We start from the raw sequence: 8,174 nt of genomic DNA, 5'->3' as shown, positions 1-8,174 counted from the left end.
TAATGCTATACTTGGTGCTGAGGAAGACAGGACCACAGTACCTTGAAGCATGAAAATCCCAGAGATAGACTGGGATTTTGGATGACGAGCCTGAGCAGGAAACAAGGGCAGTTTACACAAACAAGGCGCAGATAACAGAACCTAACTTCATGGCTTATTTGTAACACGGGGAAACTCTCCTTGTCCTTATCTGCTTTGTCTACATACTTTTTTCAAGTGCTTGTAAGGACATTTTTTGATTTGTGCATCTAACTCGTATCAGAGACCATCCTGACCCCAGCTTTCAGAACAACCAAAATGTAATTGAAAGTGTGTCGCCCTGATGCTCCAATCTGCGTGGCACACCAAAAGGCCATAGCCCCATTCCCTCCCAGATCCAGATATTCTTTCCCATCTTGCCTAGTGGAGATGCTCTTCTCGTAATTCTTAGCTACAAGAAGGGATGGCGATAAAACAAAACTGTATTTTCCCGTGTATTTCATTTGTGTACAAAAGTGCTGCCAAGTTTGTGACAACTACTAAACAAGCAACTTCCCGCTTTTTATGAGCATTATCATTAGTGCTGCCATCATTAGCATTGCTGAAAGCCAGCTTCCCTCCATTATTTCACATCCACTCAGCTGTAGTCTCGATACAGAGATCACTATCTTAGCCAACACACCTCTTCGGTCTAATTGGGCTCCTCGGGCTCTGTTAACTGAACAAAAAACTCATCCAGATGTGTGATCTTTTGCTATTTGAACAAGCAGGGAGATGGAATCACAGAATGGCCCAGGTTGGAAAGGACCTCAAGGATCATGAAGCTCCAACCCCCCACCACATGCAGGGCCACCAACCTCCACAGTTAATACCAGACCAGGCTGCCCAGGGCCCCGTCCAACCTGGCCTTGAACACGTCCAGGGACGGGGCATCCACAGCCTCTCCGGGCACCAGTCCCACACCTCACCCTTCTCGTAGTAAAGAAACAGCAGAACGAAGAGCATAATTCTGCCAACTGTCCATCAGCCAATTCAGTTTCCCCAGCATACCAGTACATAAGCCACCTTGGCATGCACCGCACCGACTTTCCTCCCCTACCAAGCAACACAGCAACCTTCCACCACCCCAAAAGCGTTGTCCCTCCATTAGAGCCTCGGTGACCGCCCCCAGCAGCAGGCAGGACGGGGCATCCCGAGCGGCTCCAGAAGGCGCGCACTCACCCAAGGCAGCCAGCAGAGCCCCGGGCAGCAGCGGGCGGCGGAGCGGAGCGCACCGAGGGACGGGCGGGCAGCGTCGGGGCTCAGCCGCCCTGCCTCTCCTCCTGGGCTATGCGCTCCGGGACGGCCCGAAGCGCTTACGCCAGAGCAGCTGTCCAATCCCCGCCGAGCCGGGATTAACGCTTCGATCGCTCCGCGCTCGCGAAGCCGAGAACGCAGCTAGGAGCCGCGCTCAAGTTTTTTGGTTTGTTTTTAGAGCCGCGCATTTTCACAATAAGTGTCTTCCTGCTGTATTCGGTCCTTTGTACTTTTAATTGCCCTCCTCCGCGCGCCCAGACAACAAAAACAGCCCTGGCAGCAACGAAGGAGACGTCAGCCTGTTAAAAAATGCCACCCTATGCAGTGCTGAAGAGCCTCCTTTTCTCCAGAACTATCAGAGCTCTCGGTTCTGCAAACATCACCAGTCCTCAAAGCCTCCACAAGTGATGGAGCACTTCTCTTTGCAGAGAGAAGCCAAAGAAAACAAAAAAAAAAAGACTTTTTTTTTTGGTGTGGTTTTGTGGTGGCCATCAGAGATTCCCAAGATAAGAGCAAGTTGTTTTCTGGTCTGTCAGTACTTAGCTAACCCAAAATTAAACAAGCCAAGTCTCAGCCCTGCTGTAAGAGTCGGTTGATGGTCTTCACCTCGCGTCAAGAAGACCAATTGAAACATGGTTCTCTAGATGTCTCATTTCCCTGCCACCCACAAATGTCATTAAGAGGATAGCTATCCTTAAACATTTATTTTAGCAGCATAAACACGACCTGCTGCAGCTGTGTCAAAAAACACTGGAAAATTTGTGTATTCCAGTTGTCAGAGTCATGGCAGCACACACAGATTTACTTGCATGTTTTTCCTAAGAACAAGCAGAAGTGGAAACACTCAGCCAGCACTGCCACAAAGCAGACTGCACTGCCACATATCCTCTGATCTTTGAAAGGGCAGATAACAGCAGGACAAGGGGAAATGGTTTGAAGTTGAAGGAGGGAAGATTTAGGTTGGATGTCAGGGGGAAATTCTTCACTATGAGAGTGGTGAGGTGATGGAACAGCTGCCCAGAGAGGCTGTGGATGCCCTGTTCATCCCTGGAGGTGTTCAAGGCCAGGCTGGATGGGGCCCTGGGCAGCCTGGTCTGGTATTAAATGGGGAGGTTGGTGGCCCTGCATGTGGTGGGTGATTGGAGCTTCATGATCCTTGAGGTCCCTTCCAACCCGGGCCATCCTGTGATTCTGTGACCAAAAACTGCTCTCACAAGTTGATTCTGACCACTGCTTCTTCACCCCTTCTCTTCCCTCCCATCATGAGCCTAATCGTCTTTCGGAGATTTGTCACAACTTGCACATCCCAAGCACAGGTTTGAGCTGATTACTTTTTTATGAGACATACCACCAGAAATGAGTCACCAGATTATAAATATCTTTGTAATTAGCTCCTTTTAAAGAACATTTACAACTCCCAATAACCCGGTGACATGCTCATCAGGATTTGATGAGTTTTTAAATACCTTTAGGGATTGCAAAATACACCCGCCTATCCAACTCCAAGATCAGCCTGGCTTTAAGCAGGGGTTGGACCAGCAGTCCCTGCCAACCCGCAATGTCCTTTGAATGCCAAAATCAACAACACAGCACCCTCCTAACATTCTGAAGGCATGAATTTAGTTTCTTTTTTTTTCCTTTTTCTTTTTTTTTTTTTATAATGTTAGTGATTCTTTTTCTTTCTTTCACTGCAAAGATCCTGTTGCAAATCACTCCCTGTGTCAAAAGCAGCAGCCTTCTTTCCAGGTTTCTCCCCAACCTGCACGTTTCACTGCTCTATTCAACTGGGTGGGATTGGAAGAGAAAGTTACTGTGTCAAGCAAGGGAACAATACTCTTTCCTTGGAAAGGAAGACTATTGTTAAACTATGCAATCTGTACTCTCCATCTGGATGTTTTCAAGACATGCCACAAACCCACATCTCGTCTACTTTTTCCTTTTAAGCATCTCTTACACTCGGAAAATCTTCCAATTGTCTATCTTCTGTGTGATATTCAGAGGGAATGGGCTGCTCAATATGTGCCAGGGACAACTCAAATCTCTGCTCAACCAGCATGCAGAGATGCTGCACAGGTGGGATGAAGCACTAAAGCACAGAACTGCAAGAAGTGCTTATGTGTAGGTACCACAGAATGAGCTCACAGCTGGGTCTGCTGGGGTCCACAGCTGAAAAGCTAAGCACCATAGTGGTCTGCAAAGGAGAAAATAGGGGAATACCAACAGATCTGCTATGCTCAGCAAAGTATGGCAAACACAGAACTGTGGGCCTGGCAAATGGCAGCAATTGCTCCCTCCAGCAGGAACTGCACAGTCAAGCTCAAATTAAGACATATTTCCCCCCTATATTTTTGCTTTCCTTGTATTTCAGTTTCCACATTCCTCACATCACACTGTTCCAACAGCAGAATAATTTACTACTAAAAGCAGAAATACAGGATAATCAATACAAGTGTCTATTCCACCCAGCAGGGCAGCAGCAGCAGCACCAAGCATCAACCAAGTAGCAGCACGAGGCTCTGGGCACACCCCCATTCTGAACCCCGTGCCTGCTCCTGTCTCCGATTAGAACGAGGCCAGCAGAGCTCGAAGCAGTCCAAAGGGGTTTCCGAGGCTTTGCAGCCCGAGCGCACCAGGCATCGCACCGAGGCGCTGGGAACAGAGCTAAGAACGAAACACAGGATCTCTGTCTTTCACTGCGCCCACTCACTCTCCGCCTAAACGACGCAACAAAACGGCGATCAGCCCAAACATCACACCGCAAGGACGGGCGAATCAGCCCCGCGGGCGCAACCTCCCGCTCCCTCCTCACCCCCCGAGGGGCAGCGCAAGGTCACAAGGCCGCGGCGGCGCCTCCCGCCAGGGCTGACATCAGCACTCTCCCGCGTCGCCCGCCGCTCGGAGCGGCCCCGCAGCCATCGCAGGGCGCCCGCACTGCCGCCCCGGCCCCCCGGCAGCCCCCGACCCCACACTCACGCGGCCGCCGACGCTCCGTGCCGCCGCCTGGCACCGCCCCCCGGCCGCCCACTGACCACGTGCTGCGGGGTTCGCCCGCCTCAGGCCGCTAGCGAAAGCTTGGAGAGCTCCTGCTCCATCCTTAATCCCTTCTTGTCCTCGGTAGGGTTTTATTGGCTTCTGACGAACCAGAGGGAAAGCCCCAAATACGTAGTTTAAATATGTTTAAGGCAGAAAAAAAAAGAACATGAGCAAAGCCCGAGAATGCAGTGACCTTATCATTCAAGCATTTGATTAACGGGGCACTTAAAATGCTTACATATACATCTCATTCAAGAACATACTTGCCCAGATCAGCCTGCCAATAACGTGTCACAGCATCACCTAATGAGCAAGCTGCTCCTCTGTTGCTCGTGGTCATTGGGCAGCCCTCCAGTCAGCAGCTCTGAGGCCTATCTCTTCAGGGTTCCAGCGCTGGCAGCCATATACCAAAACATAAAGAGGAAAGGCAGTAGGCCCCATATCACACTGTGTCTGAAGGGTGCTGCACTGTACTGCCTGCGTGCAAAGCAGCCCTGGACAGCAGCATCACAGAATCACACAACGGCTTGGGTAGGAAGGGACCTCAGGGGTCAGCACGTTCCAACCCCCCGCTGCAGGCAGGGCCGCCACCCCCCATATCCAACAGTATACTAGGCTGCTCAGGGCCTCATCCAACCTGGCCTTGAACACCTCCAGGGATGGACAGGGCATCCACAACCTCTCTGGACAGCTGTTCCAGCACCTCACCATCCAATCATCCCACAGGACAGAGCCCCTTCTGCATCACAGTGCTCAGGGAAGTCACCCAGATGTGGTTAATGGCAACTAAAAATAAGGAAAAGCCTAAGAAAAATTCGAAGCAGGAACAGCACTACTGATTTCTTGAAGGAGCTGAGGAACCTGGAGGACTGTTGGGTTTGGAGCTGCATTTCTTTGGAAATGCAAGGAATTCATGAGAGCAAAAAACCTCTCCACTTTGGCTCCTAAACCAGCTCAGGTAGGTGCTCTGCCATACCCAATCACAATACACTGAAATGGCTTTCTCATTGTTTGTTAAATAAAATCAATACCAGAATTCATGCATTTCTGCTGTTGTGCCAGAGTGGTCTTCAGGAAAACAGCATCATGTTAAAAGTGTAATGGACAAACACAGAATCACAGAATGTCCTGTGTTGAAAAGGACCACAATGATCATCCAGTTCCAACCCCCTGCTGTGTGCAGGGTCGCCAACCAGCAGACCAGGCTGCCCAGAGCCACATCCAGCCTGGCCTTGACTGCCTCCAGGGATGGGGCATCCACAACCTCCTTGGGCAACCTGTTCCAGTGCCTCACCAACTCTCTGCGTGATAAACTTCCTCCTAATATCTAACCTAAACCTCCCCTGTCTCAGTTTAACCTCCCCCCTTGTCCTATCACAAACCACCCTTGTAACATGTTCAACTGTCATCAAATAATTAAAAACCTAACTTCTACAGACTGTCCACATTCCATTCTTCCAATTTTTATGATTGAGGTTCCAGTTACCAACATTTAGCAATGTTGGAATTGCAGTTCCATTATTTTTGTCACCACGCCAAACAAAAAAAACAATTCTTTCCTCAATGATACTGCTGCACATTACACCTCTAACAGTCTGGCAGCTGGCCTCCCCTCCCTTCTCCCCCCAGGTTGAAAGGTAGTCAGTGCTCTCAAGAGAAAAGAGCTTTCACAAGACAAAAAACATCCTATTTACTCTTTGCTCCAAGGAGGAGCCCCTGAGGAGCATCAAGCAAGAACAACGAGCAGTTAATCACAGCAGTGACCCCACCTTCATTTGTCCCTACTGAAATAAGAAAAACATAGAAAAATCTGAACCTGCACACTTGGAATAAATTTAGGAAAATCTTCCTGATTCATAAAGCAGTGAAAACGCTTGAATGCATGCATGCTTCTAATTAATATAGAAGTGAAAGACAAATGGCGTCATGAAAATGCTGTCATCTAAAAACCTCCTCCTGAGTCTCCAGACATGAAAAGTTACCATGTTGTGTGAGAGGAATAACAGCAGCCATTCCTCGACCTCATTCGACTATCGCTGCCTTCATTACTTTAGAAAACATAGTGAGGTTTTGGCAGGAAAGCTGAATGGGAAGTTAACTCCCTTATTTTTCTATTTTCCCCTCTGGATAAGGTCACATTATGATTGATCTGTATTGGTTTAGTTTGTCCACACAGACCTTATTTGCACATTTTTCATCTGAAACAAGAGGATAATAAAATCCCTAATACAAAATAACATTTCACAGAGCAGCAGGTACCAACACTATCTAGTTCTTGGGTATCGAATGATGATTTTTAAAACCATGCTGAATTCTTCTCTTCCTACTTTCGTAATCAAGTAGCATAGCAGTTTCACAGAATCATAGAACGGCCCAGGTTGGAAGGATCCCAAGGATCATGAAGCTCCAACCCCCCACCACATGCAGGGCCACCAACCTCCACAGTTAATACCAGACCAGGCTGCTCAGGGCCTCATCCAACCTGGCCTTGAACACCTCCAGGGATGGACGGGGCATCCACAGCCTCTCTGGGCAGCTGTTCCATCACCTCACCTCTCTCATAGTGAAGAAACTGCAGAATGAAGAGCATAATTCTGCCAACTGTCCACCAGCCAATTAAATTTCCCCAGCATGTCAGTACATAAGCCACCTTGGCACGCACTGTATCAGTATCTATGCTAAAACATGACCGTAGCATTACGAAACATTCAATTTATGTACAGAATGACAGAGCTCTGCGTTACTTCAGAAGTTAATTATGTTTCTTGTTGGATCATGCTTCTATAGATCGGCTTTAGACCAAGGGTGTTTTTAGACAAAGGGCTTACATAAAGATTGTCGTTTATATCGAGAAATAGGGGATCTCAGAAGCAATATGGCAACACAGTGACAGGCTAGGGCAGTATCTAGATCCCATGTCTGTAGAAGGATTTACAGGTTAATTAAGTCTGGACTAATTAAGATGCACACGTACAAAAATACAGTTTGTAAAACTTTGAACTTTTCACCTCTGTCCGTCCTTCTGATGGCCTATATATACAGATGCAGAATGACAAAGTTTTCAAATAGACCAGGCAGAAGTCATCTTGCTTGGAGGTTGTACAGTTTGCAAATAAAAACAGACTGGACACAGAGTTATCTTCAGTTAAAGCAGGGTACAGTAGTCACTGAGTAAACCAAAAGGCCTACAGGTCTTTTGAAACGTTTTACCCAGATGAGCAGTTCACAGTGAAAGACCAGGCAGAGATTGGTGCAACACTGTCCATCTGGCAGAATCTGGCAGGAAGTAAGAATTAGTAAGTCTTAATGGATATACAGATACTCATACACATCTCTTTTTGGCAATAGCTTAATAAACATTCTGAATCACAGAAAAGCCTATCAGTTATTGTAATACATTAGCTATCCTTTGGAAAGAGCTGATGAGGTCATTAGTTATTCTGCGTGTTCTTCAGTCTGGCATCTTGATGCCAGAAAGGCTTTGCTTTGAGCTCCATTTTGTACCACCTTTCTTCCAAAGCAAGTTTTCTTCAAGGTACCTGGTGTTTTATCACCCATCCAGCTCCCTCCATTTTCTACTGTTTTGGCTCCCGCTGGCTTTATGAGCACTAATATTCTCTAGGTGTGGCCTCCTAAACAAACATCAACCTGTGAAGCACAAGCTCAGAAACAAGAGATAAAGGAAACAGATCCCACAAAAGCAGGCACTCATAGGAACAAATAGGAACATGCAATCAACCCATTAAATCTGACACGGTAAAGTACGCAGTTGAAAGTCAAATACAACAATAAGGAATTATGGAATTTACAACTGAGAAAAAAATAACACATCATCTCAAGAAATGCCAGTGAAGTTCACCTAGTAA

This window comes from Tetrao urogallus, assembly GCF_951394365.1.
Source record: "Tetrao urogallus genome assembly, chromosome: 5".
In the NCBI taxonomy this organism is placed as follows: domain Eukaryota; kingdom Metazoa; phylum Chordata; class Aves; order Galliformes; family Phasianidae; genus Tetrao; species Tetrao urogallus.
This window is presented reverse-complemented; position numbering follows the sequence as displayed.